The 23,987-nt window shown below is 40.0% G+C and overlaps 1 pseudogene across 1 annotated transcript; it reads left to right on the top strand.

The window, feature by feature from the left end:
- Positions 1 to 19,919, top strand: LOC144370813 (cytochrome P450 2G1-like; annotated as a pseudogene). Its single transcript, XR_013430769.1, has 5 exons — positions 1 to 742; positions 1,303 to 1,465; positions 2,758 to 2,907; positions 6,357 to 6,419; positions 19,321 to 19,919. The product of XR_013430769.1 is annotated as a cytochrome P450 2G1-like (transcript).
- Positions 19,920 to 23,987: the final 4,068 nt, after the last annotated feature.

Genomic DNA, 23,987 nt, shown 5'->3' with positions numbered 1-23,987 from the left:
TACCCTTTTAATAGACTTACTTTTCTTACTATTTGAAATTTTCATTTTTATTTATTAAAAAACATTTAGCTTCACCCTAACCAAAAGATGAACAGAAGAGTCAGCCCTGTTGTTGATCAAGACTTTCTGAATCAGCTTGAGAGATAGGGAAACTGAGGCCCAGGGTTGGATGTCTCACCCAGTGAAGAAAAGATGGAGTTTGAACTTCAACACAAACTCTGAACCCTAGACTCTGTAACCTAAGCAGATACCCGGCAGCCTTCCACAACCCACAGGAAATGCTACCAGGGGTTGAGCTGAGGGAAAAATGGAGGGACTGGAAATATGAAGAAAGGGGAATGGCCCCTGTAGATTTCCTTGGGTGAATTTGATTCACTTTTATCCAGGTGGGAGATTATAGGTTATATAACCCCTCCCCTCCCCTCAATAATGCAGTCTCTTTCCTGATGGTATCCATTCCCAGAAAACTTGAATCTCAGGGTGATCAGATTTCAGAACAAGCTGATCTCACAGAACCTATTTATGCAGGACCTGGGCCCAGGACACTATCTAACCTGGTGCCATGGAGCTGGGAGGGGCCTTCACCATTTTTCTGGCACTCTGCTTGTCCTGCCTGCTCGTCCTCATTGCTTGGAAATGAATCAACAAGAGGGGAATGCTCCCCCCAGGTCCCACACCGATTCCTTTCTTGGGGAACCTGCTCCAAATCAGCCCTAATGCACCTTTTCAGTGTCTCATGAAGGTAAGTTTGTCCATTTCCTCTTCTGGGGCTAGAAGCAATGAATCATATAGCCAGATACATGTAGACCTTATGACTTCTGAAACAGACTCTGAGAGACTGAGAACCTGAGAATTCTGAAATTCCAGGTGCATTGGAATAAAAGTCTCATGATCTCAGGACTTTGGAATCACAGTCTCAGGATTTTGGGATCTTATATCCTTGAACATAAGGACTCTCATACTTAGATTTTCACTAGTACTTTGAGACTCTGTACCATGAAATCTCAGGCTTCTAGGAATTCAGCATTTCAGAGAGAGAGAAGTGTAGATCTCAGAGTTCATGTAATACAGCTCCATCATTTTACAGATGAGGAAACTGGCATATAAGAGTTGAGGATGGTTTGTGCTCAGGAACCCAGGAGTGAAGATTTCCATGCCTTTTTCCCAATAGTCTTTCCAATATTACCTTGATCTGTTGTACCCATATTTATATCCTCTGAATTCTCCCTCCCCTAAAATCCTTGACTGGTTCCTATGTGGGCTCTAATTGACCCCTCCTCTGGTGTCTTGCTTCACTCCCAGCTCCGGAAGAAGTATGGCCCCATGTTCACTGTGTACCTAGGCCTGCGGCCAGTAGTTATTTTGTGTGGATATGAACTGGTGAAGGAGGCTCCGGTAGACTGAGCGGATGAGTTCAGTGGCTGTGGAGAAATGACTACATTAGACCAAAACTTCCAAGGTCATGGTAGGTAACTACAGTCACCAGAAATTATTACATCCTACTAAGTGTGTTCCAGGTTCTTTGATAAGTGCTCTACAGGAATTATTGCATTAACTCCTTTGAGAAAGCAATTAATATTGAACTAATTTTATAAAAAAAAAACACTGGTGAGGAGGATGAGGTAATGTCCCACAGAAGTGGTGGAATCGCTTTGCTTTGAATTGAAGACATCTGATTCTAACGTGATTACTTACTATGTTATTTCAGTTCTTACATTCAATGAATTAGTGTGTGACAATCTTTGTGCACCAGTGTATGAAGATAAGAAACAGCCAACCCTATTTCTTATCTTCATACACATACCTAGCACATAGGTCTCTGACTCTTCCACTTAGGAGAATTATTTTCTAGTGTTACCCACGTACCTACTGCTAACTCCCTATATACTTTAATCCAAAGCAGTTTCATTCTTTCCATCTTTTCATCTCTCTCTCTCTCTCTCTCTGCTTTTTTCTCCCTCCTATCCATTACTGAATAAATCCATCAAAGCATATTCATTATTCTTTATATGTAAACATCTTTCCATTATATTATGTATATATCAATTAATATTCCACGCATCCATCCATTTCTTAATCCTTCCATCATTTGTTTATCTCTTAATCTTTCCATCTACCTTCAAACCACTATCCATTCATCTCAAACCATCCACACATTAACATTTCACTTAGATACTCAATTTTTCAATCTTCTATCCATCAGTCATCCTAGTCATAAACTCTTCCTTTCATTATAAATCTACCCGGAAATGTTATTAAACAATTTACCAATCCACACAGCTGGTGATTTCTAAATAAATCTTACTACATGGTAACTCCATCAGCATAGGTATATTGATGTGCAAGTACAAGCTTCTGTATATACATATGTGTTGATCTAGAGAATCCATGTGGTGCACAGAAAATAGAACTGTGTTTTAATTCCAGGGTGCTGTATGTGTCATTAAACCCTACCTCTTCCACCTTCCCCTGCATTCACTAAGTAATTTACCCAGTTCTAGCTCTTTCCTACAGGAAACTCTCTCTAATCTCCCCACCATTATTCCTAGCCTGACTCCCTTTTCCTCTACCTCAGTCTGGACTGCTTTTGAGGGTACTGAAGGAAGGGAATCTTAGTCTCCCCATTGAGCCTGCAAAGTCAAGAGGAACTTCTTCAAGAATAAAAAAACTTTTATAGTTCACCCTATCCTTGCCTAGCACACAGCTGAGCACAGAGAGGGGAAGGGAGGCAGGAGCCTGACACTCAGATCCTGGCAGGTATAGCTATGGCCAATGGAGAACGATGGAAGATTCTCCGACGTTTTTCTCTGACCATCCTGCGGGACTTTGGGATGGGAAAGCGGAGCATTGAGGAGCGGATCCAGGAGGAAGCTGGCTACCTGCTGGAGGAATTCCGGAAGACCAAGGGTATGGGGGTCACAGGGGAGGGCTACTAGGTGACTGGGTGTTTATGGGGAGTATAGTCATAGAAGATGGACCTTGGTGGAAAAAAACACTCAAATGAAGAGGATGGAGAATATTATAGATTTGCCAAGCTATTAGCCATGTTCCATGGTAAAAATCAACATGGATGGCCCTCAGAGACCATTTGTCTAGAACTTTTTACCTCTGGATCTCACTGCGACTGTGTGCCCATAATATAATATGTAGACTAGGATGATATATGAGTTTGTGTATTTTTTTTGGAGGCAGGATCAAATTTCATTATGTTTATAGATTTTTATTGTGGTGAATAACATCAAACTTACCATCTTCACCAGTTTTAGTTGTACAATTCAGTAGGGTTAGGAATATTCATATTGTTGGAAAACAAATCTTTAAATTTTTTTTCATCTTGCAAATCAGAAACACTTTACCTATTTCATTATTCTTTTAAAAGGATTCCAGTTCCCAACCAAAAATAGGGTCTGGAACCAATGAAGTCTAGAGAGAAAAGACCCAGGGGCTGAGAAATATGTAAAGAAAAATATATAAGAGCTAGAAACAGAGATAGATTTCTTTAAATCAGAGATTTTCCATCTGGATTCCATGGATAATTTATCGGGTCTTTACCAAGGCTTTGAAAGGCCATGTACCCTCACAAGTTATTTGTCAAAATGTGCACTTGTAAATATGTACATTGTTCTGAAGCAACTGTTCCCAAATCTACTTCCTTGACCTGTGTTCCATTTTACAGATGGTGCAACTGAGGTCTTGGGAAGGATTTCCTCCATAGCCTAAGTGGAATCCATGGTAGAGCTAGACAGAGTCCAGGCCAATGCCGCCGCCGCCTCCTCCTCCACCTCCTCCTCCTCCTTCTTCTTCTTCTTTTCCTTCTCCTTCTCCTTCTTCTTCTTTTCAGTGCTGGGAATCGAACCCAGGGACTCATGTCTGCTAGGGAAGCATTCTACTACTAAGCTGCACTGCCAGTCCTTCTTTTTAAAATATGGCCCTTACCATTGCTTTCCTCCCAAATCTGTGACTCATTTTTCCCTTTTTTAGTCATAGATGGACACAGTACCATTTTTAATTTTTTTTTAGTTGTCAATGAACCTTTATTTTATTTATTTATATGTGTTGCTGAGAATCAAACCCAGGGCCTTACACATGCTAGGCAATCACTCTACCACTGAGGTATGACCCCAGCCCCAGATACAATACGTTTTTTAAAATTTATTTTTATATGGTTCTAAGGATCAAACCCAATGCCTCACATGTGCTAGGCAAGCATTCTACCACTAAGTACAACCCTGGCCCCAAATTTGTGACTCTTATCCACAACTGCATGTAAGCAACAATAACAAAAAATAATTAAGCCTTACCAGCATTTATTGAGTGTTAAATCCATGTCGGGCACTGTGCTAAGCATTTTGCATGGATCATAACATGGAATCTGCATGAACAAATGAGGTGGTCTTTAAGCCAGTTTGCAGATTGAGAAATTTAGACTCAAACTTCCAAATGAACTAATTCACATATACTATTAAACAGTAGATACAGGACCCAAATCTACCAATGAATGATTCCACATCCCTGATTACTAATTTTCACCTCCAACATAGACAATTTCCATCACTAGGTGCCCCCATTGATCCACCTTCTTCCTAAGCCGTACTGTTTCCAATGTCATCAGTTTGATTGTCTTTGGAAGCTGCTTTGACTATGAGGACAAGGAATTCCTAAACCTGCTGCAGATGATCAATAAGAGCTTCATAGAGATGAGCACCCCATGGGCACAGGTACCACTGGTCACTTCTCTGCCCACTTCCAGTCTGAGTTCAATAGGCACTTGCCTGTACCTCACTTAATCTTTCCCACAGCCCTGGAAGACAACTATCAATATGCCCAAATCTCTAGGAAGCCAAAAGCCACACCTGGTTCCCAGACTCAGCACTGCATTTTGAGCCCAGCTTCCTGATTCTAGACACAACCCGCCTGGTGACCACTACCCACTCCTAAATAATCCTCTTTGCCTGTTCCCTGCAGCTCTATGAGATGTACTCAGGAATCATGCAATATTTGCCAGGAAGACACAAACACCTCTACTATATGATAGAGGATCTTAAGGACTTTGTTGCATCCAGAGGCAATAAGATCAACAAGGCATCCCTTGACCCCCACCATCCCCGAGACTTCATCTTCCCATGCTTCACTCTATCCATAGATGGGATACAGAAACTGTGAAAATAGGAACTCTCACAACCTTTAAACATTTTTTTTAAGTTGATGAAATAAAATTTATTTTTATTGACATGCATTAAATGCATATATTAGTGGGTGATCACTGGTGTGATATTTCCATACATCATAAGGCAGGCACTGATCAAATTCAATCTTCCTTTTCCACCCACTTCTTTCCAATCACTAGTAATGACAATTCTTCTTTCTGGTTGAGTTTTTAGCTTCTGCATGTGAGAGAATATGCAGTATTTGTCTTTCTGTGTCTGGCTAATTTCATTTAACATAATGACCTCTGGTTTTATCCACTTTGCTGCAGATGGAAGGATTTCCTTCTTCCTTGTGGATGACTAGCTCCCCATTGTATATGGATATGGCACCTTTTTTCTATCAAAAATAAGATTCAAATCCAGAAATTTTAGTAACAAGGAAACTGAAAATCTTACATTTTTCCAGTCATGTATGCCAGAGACTTAATGGTTGTAGAAAAGCAGAGTGAATCTTTAGCGTTTTTGAATTTGGGAAATTTAGAAGCTTAGTTATTTTAAAAAATATATTTTTAGTTGTAGATGGACACAATGTTTTTCTTTTATTTGTTTATTTTTATGTGGTGCCAGGGATCAAATCCAGTGTCTCACAGTGTCTCACACATGCTAGGCAAGTGCTCTACCACTGACCCACAACCCTGGCTCCTAGAAGCTTAGTTTTTTTTTTTAAATTGGATCTCAAACTTAAAAAAATTTAAAGTCTTAGAGATGTAAAAGTTTAGCGGCTAAATATGTTGTATCATTGATTCTAAGAATTTTAGACATCTGTAAATTTCTATTTTTATCTTATAGAACCTTAGCCCTTGGATATTCAGATGCTAACACACAACAAGCGGGGAGGGGAAGAATAGAAATTCACTGGATTAGACAAAGGGGAATAAAGGGAAGTAGGGGTGGATAGGAAGAGAAAAGGCAGTGGAATGAATGGGACATAACTTTTCTATGTTCATATATGAATACATCACCATGAAACTCCACATCATGTACAACCACAAGAATGGTATCCTAATTAGAATAAGTTATACTCCATGTATGTATAATGTGTCAAAATATACTCTACTGTCATGCATATCTAAAAAGGACAAACAAAAAAGAATTCAACCTCAAATATTTGGTCTTAACCACACTCAACTTCTTTTTTTGCGGGCACAGAAACAGTGAGCTCCACACTACGCTATGGATTTTTGCTGCTATTGAAGCATCCTGAAGTGGAAGGTGAGTGTCCCCCCGAAATGGCCCATCCTATCTGGCACCTCCTGGTCCTACCAGGACATAATCTTGAAAATTTAGGGTCCACAACCTTAGATCACTATTCACCCTTCAGAACGCCAGGACATGGGATCTTGAAATCTCTTGATTGCGGGCTAGTAAACCAGCCTTCAACTTGGTATCTGTTGTAAGAGGCAGCTTCAAACCTCACACATGTTACCTTAAAGTCCTGGAGTTCAGAGAGGTTTGACGAGACTGAAACCAAGGGGGAGACTTTTCCAGCATTAACAGCTTCCTCTTTTGTATTTCTGGGTTTGTGGCTCTTTCTTGCTGCTTCAAGGCCAGTAGTGAAGATCTCTTCTTGCCTCCTCATCTGCCACATCTCCTTTTCCTACTCTGGTCCTCCAGCCTCTCTTATAATAGACGCACGTGATTGATTATACTAGGGCCCTTCTGGATGATCCAGGCTGATCTCTCCCTCTCGAGATCCTTTATTTAATGGCATCTGTGACACCTCTTTTGTCCTTTTGTTGTCCTTTATTACATAACTTCCACAGGCTTCAGGGATTAGGAGGTAGATGTCTTTGATGACCACATGGAGCTGAAGGCATTGCCAAAATCAAATAGAATTCATCTTCATTCGGCTACAGTCTGGTCTGGTTGGTAACTCTAGTTATGAGAAATTTGTTTCTCACTCACAAAAAAAATCTCCAATTTGGACACTCTTTCTAGTGAAGCAGTTTGAACCAATCCAAAGCCTTTTTTTTTTTTTTTTTGGCTAAAAGGCTGAGTGGGGAAGCCCAGCCGGAAGCAGGATATTGGCCTGCTCATCTGTCTTCCTTGGCTCATTGGTGTTTCCAAGTCCAGGTCAAATGCTCCATCTAGCATCCAGGCTGGAGGCCTGTTCCTCCCAGGGTCTGATGGACATTTCTTGATTACCACTGATGTGTCCGTCGTCAAGTGTGGATGATGGCCTTCACCTCAGAGCTCATTTGCTGGAGATTCTTAACTTCGTGGCATTCGCAAACAGAAGCTCCTTCTGCCCTCCCTGTCTTGTTTTCTGCCTTCTTCCAGACAAGATCCATAAAGAGATTAACCAGGTGATTGGCCCCCACCAGACGCCACATGTGGAAGACAGAGTCAAGATGCCTTACACAGATGCCATCATCCATGAGATCCAAAGACTGACAGACATGTGCCCATGGGTGTCCCCCACAATGTCATCCAGGACACTCATTTCCAAGGCTACTTTCTCCCCAAGGTTTGGTCACACTCTCACTGTTTCATTCTCCATGGCACCTTTCTCTCCACATGGTCCTCCCTTTCATGGATTAACCAGGCCTGACTCTGCTTGGATTCCAAAATCAAAAGAGGTCTGCTGCAGTTTGGCTGGGCACAAATCACGAGCCACTGAAGCAGGAACAAACTTTATTTCTGAAATCCATCAGCACACTCCACACAAGCTCTCAGAAACTCTCCTGAACGCCACGCGGCTCCTCCAGGAACCAAGAACCGGAAATTCCTCTTCCGGAAATCCCTCCTCCTGCACTTCCCCAACCAATGGGAACTCTCTGGGAATCCCCATGAGAACTCCAAAGTAGCTTGAGAACTCCAAAGTAGCAGGCCGAGGCAGATAGTAAAGGTCTAATATACAACTGAATCAATCCAGCATCATCTTAATGGCTTGCCTCTCAACCAGTACTATTGGCAAAATTCCAGGGGCCATTCTGACTCAGCTGTGGCTCTCAGCATCTCCCCCCTTCTGTTTAAACAACAAGCAATGTGGCTTAGGGACCGTGCCTGTTAGGTTGTCCAATACACATATGGTCCTTACCTGTCATCAGATAAGCTGACCTCAAGATGTCAGCCTCCTGTCTTAGGTTGGTACCACTGCAATTGGATGTTACCCATCACTGACTACCGGTCCATCATACAGCCATACTTGTGGATAGGTCTATGCACCAGTGTGTTGGGGGGTGAGGTTCTTTGCCTCACCTCTGTTGGCCCCCAAATTTTAGCTGAATGACAACCATCACAAGCAGAAGGGTGGAGGTTACAAAATGCCACGACACCAAGCCAATTGATGGCTCCTTTGGAAAAATTGTAACACCGGTGACACCATCAGCAAAGGTACTCCAGCACTACCACAGTTCGCTTCACCAACAGATAGTTCACAATGTATACAAGTGATACATAGTCCAAGCAAGTTCTGCAAGCAGTTCAAAGCAGAGGAATCTATCAATATGTCCATTTACTCCCAAAGTAAATCTACTCTTTGATTGAGCATTACTTGTTGAGTTATTATTCATTGATGCATCAGTTTATACAGTTTACTGTGATAGCTATCGAAGAAGCTGTAGTTTGGTTTTATCTTGTCTTCACCGGCACTAGGATGAAGATAGGAATTCTGGCAATGATGGCTAAAAAAAAATATGTAACATTCCAACAGGCACTAAGAAAACAATTTTCTGAACAATTTACATTATCCTGAACAGAATTATTAAGTATAATGAAAAGGAAAGGTGAAAGTAAACAAACAGATCTGTTAACCTCCTTATTTGTTCACATATTAAAACAATCCTCAACAGCTGTTTACCCAATTTAAATTAAACCATTTAAATCACGTGAATAAAAAAAATATTTGGATCCATTTTTTCATGAGTGCTCCTCATATATGATATATGGACATATGCACATACAGACATACAAAACAAAAGTGTGCACACATAACATACAACACATAAGACAATAGTAAAGGCCTTGTAACTTTACACATGTGAAATCTCCATTGCAATGTTTAAAAACTCCACAATCAAAAAATAAAACTGATCAGAAAAACTAGGTCTGTATGAGCTCAAAAAATAAAATAGAACTTTATGATGTGGGAAAAGGCAATAATAAAATAGATGTTGAAAAAAGACATCCTGGTTACCACCTGGGTTTGACTCTTTTTTAGATATCCCATCCTTTTTCCTGTAACTTGCATAATGGGTCTGAAGGTATTCCCACAAGCAAGCCCCAAGGTTTTTTTTATATTTGAAATAGTCTTTAATGGTGTTCATTATTTATTAGCCTCCAGGTGTGGGAGAACCACTGTTGCATATGTAAGAATAGCCAAGCTGGAGCTCTGGATATCAGCTGTTATGGATTTGAGTCAAATCATCTTCTTTTTGGTCTGTAGAAATTGCTTTGGTTAATCTCTCTGGAATCCAAATCAGCTGCTGTTCTCCCTGCTGAAACACACAAACAGAACTCCGACTCCAGACAATCATTGGGTCAGGACCTTTCCATTGTCCTGTTAGAATATCCTTCCAAAGTACCTTAGGCTTATGTCCAGTTTTTGGATACATATGCCTTTCCACAGCACTAAGCCCTGATGAATCCAAATTTAAAAAGTTTAGAGTAAAAAGGATTATTTTAAGTTTATCTTTGGGGGATATATACCCCTTTCCAATTCCCTCTTTTTGATTTAATAAGTACATTTTAATAGTTTGATGAGCTCTTTCAACTATGCCTTGTCCCTGTGGATTGTATGGAATTCCTGTTATGAGAGTAATGCCAAATGATAAGCAAAATTGTATAAAAGAGGTAGAAGTATAACCAGGACCATTATCTGTTTTTAACTGTTTTGGAACGCCCACAGTGGCAAAATTTTGTAAGCAATGAGCTATAATATCTTTAGTTTTTTCTCCGGCATGAAGGGAGCCCATCAAAAATCCAGAAGAAGTATCAACTGTAAAGTGCAAATATTTTAATTTTCCAAATTGTGGAAAGTGTGTGATGTCCATCTGCCAAATATGGTTAGGTATCAGTCCTCTAGGATTGACTCCAAGATTAACTTGTGGTAAAAAGGTCACACAATTTTGACATTGTTTTATTATTTGTCTAGCTTGTTCCTTAGTTATTTTAAAACACTTTTGTAAAGCATTAGCATTGACATGGAACCTTTTATGAAAATTTGTAGCTTCTAGTGTAGAGAAAATATGTATGTCATGTGTAGTTTTATCTGCTAAATCATTGTCCAAACTAAGGGCTCCAGGGAATCCTGTATGTGCTCTGATATGTCCTATAAAGAATGGATCTTTTCTGTCCCAGATTAGACTTTGTATAGTGGAAAACAAAGAGAAAACAGTAGAGGAAGGGGAAATCCTACTAGCATCTTCAAGGGATACTATAGCATTAACTATATACTGTCTATCAGAAAATAAATTAAATACAGAATCTTTAAACATCAGAGAAGCTTGTAATACTGCATTAAGCTCTTTTGAGCTGATTGTTTGGGTACTAAAAGTGTAAAAGTTTGATCAGGGTTAACTACTGCTGCTGTACCATTATTTGACCCATCAGTGAATATATTTGGAGCATTCATGATAGGTGTTTTTTTTTTTTTGGTCATTTTTGGAAAAACTACAAGATGCGAAGACCAAAAAGACAATAAAGGATTAAATGGTAAGTGATTATCAAATGAAACATTAGATTTACACATGATTGTTGCCCAAGTATTAACTCATTGGGTAACTCATCAATTTTATCCATTGTATATGGAGTAATAATTTTATTGGGAGAAATTCCAAACACTCCCTTTGCTGCTTTTATTCCTTTGAGTATTAATTGTCCTACAGCCTCAGGATACCTAGTAAGAATAGTGGTAGGAGAATAAGATAAATGTATCCACAATAATGGACCTTCTTGCCAAAATACTCCTGTAGGAATATTTTTTGTTGGTATTACAATAAATAATAAAGGCAAACTTATATCAATTCTATCCAAATGTATATTTTCCATATATGTTTCAATGATTTTTAATGCCTTTCTTGCTTCAGGCGTTAACATTAGGGGTGAATTTGGTTCTGATGGACCTTTTAGGATATCAAATAAAGGTCCCAACTCTCCTGTTGGTATGCCTACATAAGGCCTTATGCAATTTATGTCTCCTAATAACTTTTGAAAGTCGTTAAGTGATTTGAGTTGATCTACTTGTATTTGAATTTTTGGTGGACGGACCATGGTTTAGGATAATAGAACTCCTAAATAATTAATTGGAAAATTTAATTGTACTTTATCTATTGCTATCTCCAGATTATAATTTTTTAATAAGTTTGTAAGTGTGGCATAACATTCTAGCAATGTGTTTTATCTTTATGTGCTAATAATACATCATCCATATAGTGAAATATTTGTAGTTCAGGATTTTGATTTCTAAGTGGCTGGATTGCTTTGTTAATATAAATTTGACACATAGTTGGGCTGTTAGCCATCTCTTGAGGGAGTACTTTCCATTCAGATCTCTGATCGGGACCTTCATGATTTAGTGCAGGGATAGTAAATACAAAACGTGGACTAACCTCAGGATGAATTCTAATTGAAAAAAAAAACCTTTAATATCTATAGCTAAAACATACCAGGTTTTTGGCAAGGCAGACAATTGAGGAATCTCTGATTGAGCAGGTCCCATAATAACCATCTCATTATTAATGGCTCTTAAATCTTGCAATAATCCTTACAAGATTTCTTTTTAATGACAAAATGGGGGTCTTATAGGGAGATACAGAAGGTTGTATATGTCCCTCCACTAATTGTTGTTTGACCAGGTCATGGGCTGCTTGTATCTTTTCTTTAGTCAGGGGCCACTGAGGAACCCATACTGGTCTTTCTGATTTCCAAGTAATTTTTATTATCTCAGTGATCCCTTCTGAAAACCCAACCCATGTCTATCTATTCCTTGATCTATTTGCATTGGTGCTGCAATACCTTGTTCTTGTTCTCCTAATCTTTTTTCTTTCCTAAAACCTTGTCTAGCCCAAATAGTGGGCACATTTGGATTGATGTTATATGTTAATGTCAAACCTAATTGATCTAGGACATCTTGTCCCCATAAATTTATAGGAAGAAGATCCAATACATATGGCTGTATAATTCCTTCACATCCTTCAGGATCCTTCCGATCTAATACCATTGCACTTCTATGGGGATTAGTCGCCACTCCTAGGGCTCGAAGCGTTTGAGTGGCTTGTTATAATGGCCAATAGTTTGGCCATTCTTGATGAGATATGATGCTAAGGTCTGCACCTGTATCAAGTAGCCCATTAAATTCATGTCCTTGAATATTTAGTTTTAGCATGGGGCAAGAATCTAAATTTAAAGACAGCACAGCCCAATCTACACCTGTGGAGCTTAATCCCCTGGAACCTCTTTGTACAGTACAGCTTGAAAATTTATCATGCAGGCTGGGTATTATTAATAAATGTGCTATTCTATCTCCTAGTGAAATTACTGATATACCCTTTGGAGAACTAGCTATAATTTTTATTTCACCTTCATAATCAGGATCAATTACCCCAGGACTTATCATAACTCCTTTTAGAGTAGAACTGTGTTCTAACAATAAGCCTACTATTCCTTGGGGAAGAGGTCCTTTTACTCCTGTGGGAATGATTTGAACTCCCATCACTGGAGGTAGTACTGCTCTGGTGGAGGTGCAGATGTCCAACCCTGCACTCCCTCTGGTTCGTCTGATGAGAGATCTGATGAATAATGTGTCCTGGGCACTACCCTAATGGTGTTGCTGGGTTCCTCCATTGCCCTGTATATTTGTGGTCCTGGGCTCCAGAGCATTGGGCCCCTCTGTCTGTTTTTTGGCAATGGAGCCCGATGCCTTTCTCCATGATATTGTGGGTAAACATCTGGTCCTTGACAGTTTTTTGATAATGGAGTACCCTCTATGGTGGTTTGAGAATGGCATTCATTAGCCTAATGTCTCCCTCTACGGCATTGTGGGCAAATACCCGCTATTCTACTCCTTTGATACCTAGCTTTGTTAAACCCTCCCTCTATGGGGAAATTCCTTTTAAAATGTCCTGTTTGTTCACAATTGTAGCATGCTTTTGGCCTGGCAACTAAACCTGTTGTACTGCAGCTGCCAAGACTTGCCCTTTTTCATTAATGTCTCTACATAATTTAATATATGTGTTTAAATGTTCATGTTTCCATGGTCTAATGACCTCTCTGCACCAACGACTGGTGTCATGTTCAAGTTGGTAATGGATTCAACCATGCTTACAGTGAAGGGTGCTTGAGGACCATAGGTTGTTACAGCCTCCTTTAACTGCTTCACTGTTTTGAAATCTAAAGCACGGTGAATTCGCTACCCTCCTTCCTGGTCAAGTACAGGGCATGCTAATCTTTGAGGTCCTGTCTCAGGATCTCATCTATCAACTACGGGGTTGAGTGCCACTCAGCTGTCTCCATAGGTGGAGCTGTTGGTTGAATTACGCCCTCTGGTGATAGAACAGAGTTAGTAGCAGCCTCCTGTTGTAGCTTCCACCGATAGCTGTTTCTCCTCTAAGCTTTCTTCCTTTAAATTTTCTTCCTCTATCTGACTAGCTCGAGAGACCTTCTCTTTTGCTTGATCTAACATGTTTTCTACCATAGTCTGGACCTCTAACAATTTACTTAACACTCTTTCGGTTTGTTTTTTACTAATTTCTAATCTACTATAAAGATAACGCAATTCCTTTTAAAATGTCCTGTTTGTTCACAATTGTAGCATTTTTCAGCCTGGCATCTAAAGCCTGTTGTACTGCGGCTGCCAAGACTTGCCCTTGTTCATTAATGTCTCTACATAATTTAATATATGTGTTTTAACCTCCTTGTTTCCATGGTCTAATGGCCTCCTTGCACCATCTGTTTGTTTGCTCAAAGGCTAGCTGTTTAATTAATGGCATTGCTTGTTCTGTGTCCCCCAAAACTCTGGTAGCTGTTTGAATAAGCCTATCTACAAATTCAGCGTAAGGTTCATTAGCTCCTTGTATTATCTTAGATAATTGACCTTGTAAATCTTCATGTCGTTGGAAAGTCTTCCATGCCCTAACTGCATCTGCAGCAATTTGTGAATATATAGCAGGATCATATTCAATTTGTTGCTGTTGACCCTCATAAGGTCCTTTTCCTAACAACATATCTAGATTTCTTTGAGGGTAATTGGTGCTGCATTTCACCTAGCCGTCTCCATGCAAAATTCCTCATTGGCAACCTTCCATAACAAATATTGCCCTCCATTTAGCACAGCTTTACACATGCTAGCCCAGTCTGCTGGCATCATGTCCAAGTTGGTAATGGATTCGACCATGCTTACAGTGAAGGGTGCTTGGAGACCATAGGTTGTTATAGCCTCCTTTAACTGCTTCACTGTTTTGAAATCTAAAGCACGGTGAATTTGCTGCCCTCCTGCCTGGTCATGTACAGGGCATGCTAATCTTTGAGGTCCTGTCTCAGGATCCCATCTATCAACTATAGGGGTTGGGGGCCCCATAGCATATGTTGTCTCTATAGGTGGAGCTGTTGGTTGGACACTTATGCCCTCTGGTGATAGAAAGGTGTTAGTATCAGCCTCCTGTTGTAACTTTTTCCCTAATAGTTCTTCTTTTAAATTTTCTTCCTCTGTCTGACTAGTTCGAGAGACCTTCTCTTTTACTTGATCTAAAATGTCTTTCTCTAAGGTCTGAACCTCTAACAATTTACTTAACAATCTTTTGGTTTGTTTTTTTACTAATGTCTAATCTACTATAAAGATAACGCAACCCAACAAGATAACACAAAACAAAACCAAAACAGAATGAAACAAAAATGGAACAAAAAATTGTTGTATCAATTTTCCTATTTTCTTGACATGTGCATTTGTGGTCTATTTCTATCTCTTCTTCAGGGGCAAACAACTTCAAACCTTGAGCCAACCATTTTTCCCAGTTTGCCTGAGAAAGTTCTAGGGATAGGCAGCTTGAAACAAAAACAAAACAAATCAAAACAAGAACACATTGTTTTTTGAAATGGTCACCCATTCTCTTGCCTTCCCTTAGGGGCAAACAATTTCACTTACCTCCAGGCTTCAGGCATTCCCCATAGGCCGCCAAATGCCGCAGTCTGGCTGGGCACAAATCATGAGCCATTGAAGCTGAAACAAATTTTATTTCTGAACTCCACCAGCACACTCCACACATGCTCCCGGGAACTCTCCCTAATGCCATGCGGCTCCTCCAGGAACCAACAACCAGAAATCCTTCTTCCGGAAATCCTTCCTCCCGCAGTTCCCCAACCAATGGGAACTCTCCGGGAATCCCCACGAGAACTCCAAAGCAGTGCGAGAACTCCAAAGTAGCAGGCCAAGGCGGACAGTAAAGGTCTAATATACAACTGATTCAATCCAGCATCATCTTAATGGCTTGCCTCTCAACCAATACTATTGGCAAAATTCCAGGGGCCATTCCAACTCGGCTGTGGCTCTCAGCAGAGGTCTGGTGGGTCCAGGCTAGTATGGCTGCAGACTCTTGGTTCACCACCCCCTGTCAAATACTGATTTCTTCGAATTGCTCCCCTCTTCACCCCAGGGCACAGATGTCTTTCCTGTGATTGGTTCAGTCCTCAAAGTCCCCAAATACTTCTGCTACCCAGATGCCTTCTATCCTGAACACTTCCTGGATGAACAGGGACGCTTCAAGAAGAACGAGGCTTTCGTGCCTTTCTCCTCTGGTAGATTTCAATGTATGGGTTTCCCTAGGGACATTGTAGAACCTTTTCTTGAAGCCCAAGTCAGAGTGGAAGCTGAGGACTATGTCCTGAAACTCTCAAATCCTAAAATCCCTGAATCAGGGAATATTAAAACCACTGGCTCTCATGTTTAGAAAATGTTAGAGTAGAGCAGCAAGATTTTCCTATTAAGAACCAAATACAAAATATTTTAGTTTTTCCCAGCCTTGTGATCCTTGTCTGAACTACTCACCCCTGCTATTGTACTATGGAAGTGACCATCAACAACACTGAAACAGATGAACATATGTGTGAGCCTATGAAATTTTATTTATGGACACTGAAGTTTGAATTTCATACTTTTGAAAAATCTTTGAGGAACTCAAATGAAGAGAAGTTTGAAATTCTTGGGTCCTTTAGAAACTTTCCATTGGAATCAATGGAATCTGAGGCAGAGAGAAGTAGCTGCCAGTGTTGAGCCCTGCTAAGAAGCAGGTCCTAGCTGAGCATGGACAGGAGGAGCCCACCGAGTCTTGCTAATGACCCTATAAAGTGGACACAGTCATGACTCTTGAGATGCTGATGAGGCAGCTGAGGCCCAATGGGGTGATCAGCCCAGATGCCTCCCAGGCCCTCAGTACCTAGCAGATAATGCCTGACCTCCCACCCTGTTCTGTGCCTGCAGGAAAACGCATCTGCCTGGGGGAGGCCCTGGCCCGCATGGAACTCTTCCTCTATTTCACCTCCATCCTTCAGAACTTCTCTTTACGTTCACTGGTCCCCGTGGCAGACATTGACATCACTCCCAAGATGTCAGGCTTCGGCAACATCCCCCCAACTTACAAGCTCTGCTTTGTGGCCCACTGAGCGCCCCCTACTGGCCAGGCAATACCTGTCTGAGAGCTGAGCTCTTCCTCTTGCTCCCCAACTCACCCACCCTCCTCATCTCTCCAAATTCTCCCCACACTCTCACTACTGTGATGGGACCATAGGTCAGAGGATGACATCGAAAACCACACAGCTGTATGTCTTTGTTTTAGAAAAGCAACAAACTGCCCAACATCTGGCACAAGCCCGTAGGTGTAAATTCACAGTTTCTTCTGCCTTGTTTCTGGCTGCAACAAACTTCTGTAGATTCTGTCTTTAAGTTGTTCCCTTGCCTGAAGCTGATAGTGATCATAATATAGTTCACGATCTTTTCTGGTTTATTTTGATGTGCATTTCCCCCAATAAAATCAACACAGAGCTCAAGACTGTTACATATAGGAAATTTATTGTGCATTGTGTGAAACAGTATATAAAGTACAGAAAACCACCTGAAGTGAGCTTTTGGACTTCCTCATCACTGGTCATCTTCTCTGACAGCCCCATCTCCAGGGACTCCTCCCTGGTTGCGCCACCACACGTGACATTCTAGCCTTCAGCATCTTGAGTGGCATTACTGTCCCCCCATAACTTCTTTGCCATCCTCACTCTCCTGATTGCTCTTATAATACCCAATTCTGCACACTCCCCATTCCATTTTGAAGATAGTTCACTTGTTCATAGCCTATTATTCCATTTCTAAACTCCTAATGAGTTATTTTATTTATTCAACCAAAACATATCAAATATCCAACATGTGTTTGCACACCATTCATGGATGTAGGATCTCTCAGTGAAAAATAACTGATAAAACTCTCGCCCTCATGGAGCTTAGGTGCTAGTGCAAAAGGTTGACAATGAAGCATAAAATTTGATGATTTTAAATAGTAAAGCTTCCTATGTGTTGGAGCATAATTGGTTGGCTTACAAAATCAATGGGAATTCTGGAAAAACGGACTATGAACAGAAATAGGAAAATATGAAGCTCTGATAGAACCATCCAGTAGGGGATGCTGCCACCTCATTCAGCCCCAGTCATGAACACCATAGCCCAAGACTAATGACCTCTGCTGCTGCTGGAGACAACTTCTTGTTTGTGTCTGTGTTTTTGTGTCACACCCTCAATATTCTAGGCAGGATAATTCAATTAGCCACATTTTAAAGACTGGGGACACAGGATGTGGGAAGGAGGAATAAATGGTTCTTTGAGTTGTGATGGGGGGAGCAAGGACTTGCCTTTGATTAGGGATATCATAATGAATATGCTTGCAAAACCAGAAGGGAGTTTTTTTAATTTTTAATTTGTTTTGATTAGTTATACAAGACAGTAGAATGCACTTATGCACTTTGATATATCATACATAAATGGGGTATAATTTCTCATTTTTATGATGTATAATAAACACTAAATGCCCTTCTGTACATTATGTGGATAGGGCCCCCTGGGAAGCAGAGGTTTAGTTCCAGGCAGGAGTGCATCGTTTCATGGGGCTGGGGGTGAAAGCATGTGAAGGAAAAAGAGGAAGGAAGGAGAAGCGTTCAGGAAAAGTCTCCAGACCAACGTGCAGTTGTGACAACTGTGGACAGTATGAAGAGAAGGCAGAGCTGGGCAGGGAGGGACCCGGACCACCATGCTGAGGCAGCAGATTCCCCAGTCATCTCAGAAGTACCTCTCAAGTGACGACTGCTGTTAGGAGTGTCTAGGATTGGGCAGAACAGGCTGTGACTGACACCTTGGCTTATGCTCAGTTCTGTCCAAGCTGTCTTAGAAGAACCCAAACCTGCTCCAAGCTCAGTGGGTCCTGAAGATGCTGCAGCTGGGGGCTCACATGCTCCTTGCTGCTGAATGGCAAGTTCTTCTTCCTGCAACGTTGCTGCTTATTCTTCTCCTCCTCCTCCTTTTTTTTCTTTTTTTTTGGTGCTGAGGATTGAACCCAAGGGTACTCTACCACTGAGTTACATTCCAAGCCCCTCTCATTTAAAAATATTCTTTCGTTCAAACATTTTTTATCTTTTGTGGTGCAGGAGATGAACTCAGCGGCCCTGTACGTGCTAGGCAAGTGTTCTACCACTGGGCGACTCCCCCAGCCTCCCCTAGACCTTTTAATTTTTTTATTTTGAGCCATACTTAGGGCTTCGCTAAGTTGCTAAAACTTTTCCTCAAACTTGTGATATTCCTGCCTCAGACTCTGGAGTTTCTGGGATCACAGGTGAGCACCAACATGCCTGGCAAATGGCAAGTTCTTGAATGAAACTCCAAATGGTGCATCTCCACATCTGTGGCAGACACAGATGTACAAAAGTTGTCATCAAACACTAGACCCAGTCCCTGACCACAAGGACGTCACAGTTCAGGACATTAGTTTCTTCTATGAGGGACATTCAGTAAGAAGTACATCCTTTAATCTAACAAAGAGAAAAAGCCAATTTACATAACAGAAATAATACAGATGCAGAAAGAAACCCCACAGATGATCTTGATGACTGTACAAATTGACCATTGAACATCGTTTTTCTTCAGCAGGATGCTGATGGGATTGAAAGATATCAGAGAGGTAGAAGTGTTGCCCTGAGGGATGGCTCCGCCGTACAGGTAAATTCTGTTCCTCACAGTGTTGTCCAGGAGACCTGGAGGTTCTAATTGTGGAGAATGTGAAGGGCTCTCTCTGGTCCTGTCCTTAGCACCCTCCTGTCAGTTTGCTGGCACTTGGATATCACAGTTTGTCATGCTGCTTCCCCATGAGACAGGTTGGGCCTTTCTTTTTGAAGTTCTGTAAATTTAAGGTGACACACTGTGGTTTTGTGTTTGAGTCTTTGATTACCAATGACTGGTCTTTTGTGTGTTTTTGTATATGCTGCATTTGAACTTTAATAACCTGTGAATTAAACTCCTTGTCCATGTGGTTCCTCTACTGTCAGGATATCTCTCACTGACTCTAAGTTGTTTCACAGTTAGGAAAGTATCTCATTTTGGGGGGAAGGTGCCAAGGATTGAACCCCAGGGGCACTCAAACACTGAGCCACATCCCCATCCCTTTTTATATTTTATTTTGAGACAGCGTCTTGCTAAGTTGCTCAGGGCCTCACCCAATTGCTAAGGCTGGCTTTGAACTTGGAATCCTCCTGCATCAGCCTCCCAAACTGCTGGGATTACAGGCACGTGTCACCTTACCTAGCTAGTAATCCCACTTCTGGTGGTGGTTAACAGGATTGTACCTCATGCTCTTGCTCTTGAATTTTCATTTTTTAAAGTTATTTCTTCTGAAGTAAAATCACTTCTAATTTTTCTTTTTCTTTTTTAACGAGCTATCTCTGGTTTTAAAAAAGGCTTTTTCTTCTGTGCATGTGTTCATCTAACCATTCCATTAGGGCATACAAATGTCAAAATTATGAGGACATAATTTTGTGCTCATAATGTTCTTTCCAACAACACTTGAATACGGGAATTCAGTACAAGGTAAATGATGAGCATGTCCAACAATAGAGGTGTGGTGGATCCTACCCAATGGGTTATGCTGATCATTGAAAAGTCAAAATCTAAATTCAGCCACATAATGTTATGTCATATGTATAATTAAAATAGTAATAAATGAAAAATTACATTTTAAATTCTGCTGAAATATGTATTACGAAAAATTCTGGAAATTCTTTGCAAACATGATCAGTGACTCCATTTTTTTTGCAGTGTATTAAATAATTAATTGGTATTATTCTTTAAAAAAGAGAAAAGGTCAGACTCCTTGAAATACATTAACAATAATGTTTTAACAAAATCTCTCATTTCCTGTAAATACCAGACTGAGACAAAACCAGACATCACTCCCACAGGTTTCTTCTTTCTCTCCATTGGGTTTTCCCCATGGGTGAGCATCTGAGGAGATTCAGGTCCCTCCCATTGCAGGTGAGAAGACCACCTTCCTGCTCTCCGGCAGCTACCTGCCAAGAGTTCTCTTTAACCACTGAAGTAATGGTTTTAAAGACACCAGTCATAACCTCTTCTTCCCAGTCTTGGTGGGAAGAGTGTGAAACACAGCTAGTACTTCTTTCCCTGGCTCTGAGTGTCCATCTTGATAATGCCTAGTTACATGGGGCAAATGATTGCTGGTGGTGTATTTAGTAGGACTTGGGAACTTTTAAATTCTATTTAGTTTTAATCTATTTAAATTGAAGCACTGATACTTGATTCATTTATTAAGACAAATATTTGGGACAATTAAATATTTGATAGAAGAGTTTAATTTTCCAGTGGTAAATTTTATTACATCTAAATGCAGATCAAGAATCGCAAGAAAGAGTAGAGTATATAGGTCAACATATCCCATATATGTAAAATACTCACCAGATTTAGAAGACATACTGAGAAAAGGGGTTGTAAAATCTCAATAATAAGAAAACAATGAAAAAGCAATGAGTATTTTAAATACAATTGATAAATAAATATATGAAAAAATGTTCAACATCTGTAGCAACTAGAGAAATGCAAATCAAAACTACTCTAAGATACCATCTCACTCCAGTCAGAATGGCAATCATAATAATACAGGCAACAATCAATGTTGGTGAGTATGTGGTGAAAAAGGTACACTCATACATTGCTGGATTGCAAATGGTGCAACCACTGTGGAAAGCAGTATGGAGATTCCTCAGAAAACTTGGAAAGGAACCATCATTTGATGCAGCTATCCCACTCCTCATTTATAACCAAAGGACTTAAAATCAGCATACTAAAGTGATGCAGCCACATCAATGTTCATAGCAGCTGAATTCACACTAGCTAAACTATGGAACTAACCTAGGTGCCCTTCAGTAGATGAATGGATAAAGAAAATGTGGTATATACATCCAATGGACTATTACTTAGCTTTAAAGAAGAATAAAATCATGGCATTTGCTGGTAAATGGATGGAGTTGGAGAATATAATGCTAAGCAAAATAAGCCAATCCCAAAGAACCAAAGTCTGAATGTTTTCTCTGATATACTGCTGCTGATTCACAATAATTGGGTGGGGTGCTAGGGAAGAATAGAGTTATTTTAGATTAGGTAGAGGGAAGTGAAGGGAGGGGTGGGGCTTGGGGATAGGAAGGATAGAGGAAACAGATATTATTACCTTATGTACATATAAGACTACATGTCCAATGTGGTTCTACAACATGTGCAATCAGAAGAATAAGAAATTAAACCCCATTTATGTATATCAAAGTGCATAAATGCATTCTATTGTCATGTATAAGTAATTAAAATAAAAAATTATAAAGTAACAACAACAACAACAACAACAAAAGCCAATGTAGCTTTTTAAATTGGTAAATAAGGCTGGTCCAAATGCAGTGGTGTTTATGACTAATTAAATTGGCAAATAATTTTTACACCAAAGACTCTTCATCAAAGAATATATATAAGCAGCAAATAAGTATAGGAAAAGTTTCCAAACATCATTATACATAATGAAAATATGAATTTAAACCATAAAGAAACATCTGTACATATTATAGAAACACTAAAATAAAACAAAAGTAGCAACTGCTGGCTAGGATACAGAGTAATGTAAAATTCGGTATCTCTTCTGGAAAATAGTGTGGCAGTTTCTTATAGACACAAACTTACCAAATAACTCAGCAATCCAATCCTAGGTATTTGTAAAAAATGAAAGAAAAAGAAAAAAGAAAACTTTTAAAACAAAATTCTACACCAGAATGTTTATAGTAACTTTGCTGTATTTTTCTAAATTGACAAATAACAAAATTCAAATACCATTTGCAACATTTTGTTCTATAAAATATACCCTGTGAATTCTCTAATTAACATATTAATAAGTTTCTATACTGATCTGTTTTTTGGTGGAAACTGTTAAAATGTAATACTACTCTTAGGAATTTCCAGTATATATAATACATTGTTATAACTCTAGTCTTCATATATTGTACAATAGATTCCATTGTTACCGAAAGCTTGGGCCTTGACCCTGATGCAAATTCAATGATGAGGACACTGTTTGAGAAGAAGTATAAAGAAGGTTTATTGCTTTGCTGGCAGAGGAGAAGCACAGGGGACTCCTGTCCCTGATGGTGTGATTTTGCCCATCAGGGTGAACAGAGGGTTTTTAAAGAAGAGATTCATTCCATATGTTCCCTGTGGGTAGTTGTGATTGACTTGTTGATTTGGGAGACAACCATTTCTTGGATCTTCTGGTGCTATCCCTGAGTTCTGAATTACTCAGTTCCTATGGTAGGTGTGTGCTCAAAGACAGAGAACTCAGCCCAGGAGGGGAACAAGGTAATCCTGTTGGGAGAAGAGAAAAAGAAACACATCCATTTAAAAATAAGCCTCAGTGGCAGAGCAGCAGGGCTCTATTCAAAGGATGAGTTGGTGCACTGTTACACCATGGACACGGATTTCCAGTCTAATGGAAATTTCATCTATGGAGTCTTTACTCACAGTGACAAAACCTGCAGACAGCCCCAAAGCACTTCAACAAGTAAATGGAACTGCAGCCCATCAGCCTAGTAAAATAATACTGGGCAACCACAAAATAAGTACTATGCGGCTGGGGTTGGGGCTCAGTGGCAGAGCGCTTGCCTAGTACATGTGAAGCACTGGGTTTGAGCCTCAGCACCACATAAATAAATAAATAAATGTATTGTGTCTATCTACAACTAAAAAAAAACCCCAAGACTATATGTCACCGTGTGCACAATCAATGAAAGAAAAATAAATTAGACTTCATCAAAACAATTTTTTTAAAAATAGCTTTATTTTTTAATTTTTATATTTTTTAGTCATACATGACAGCAGAATGTATTTTGACATATAATACATACATGGAATGTACATACATCAATCATATTGTCTATTCTATTCTGATGCCCTTCCTATCTGAAAGTTTTTATGCACCCCAGGACTTACTATTCAAGAATATATGAAGAATTCTTTCAGTTGACAACCAAAAGATAGTCAAACCAAATAAAAAGTGGGCCAAGGATTTGAATAGGCATTTTGTTTTTTCAAAGAGAATACATAGTGGCCAAGATGACATGGAAAGATATTCAACATCACTATCAAAGAAATGTGAATAAACCTCATGTGACACACATGCCACTTTGCGCCTGTTGAGATCAATGTAAATGGAAAGAGCTTCTGGCTTGGACTTTGAAAGGTAGAGAGCTTGAGAGCCATTTGGCTCATTTTCA

The sequence above is a fragment of the Ictidomys tridecemlineatus genome, chromosome 15 (assembly GCF_052094955.1).
Source record: "Ictidomys tridecemlineatus isolate mIctTri1 chromosome 15, mIctTri1.hap1, whole genome shotgun sequence".
In the NCBI taxonomy this organism is placed as follows: Eukaryota; Metazoa; Chordata; class Mammalia; order Rodentia; family Sciuridae; genus Ictidomys; species Ictidomys tridecemlineatus.
Note: the sequence above shows the minus strand (reverse complement) of the source record. Positions and strands in the feature narration are given on the sequence as shown.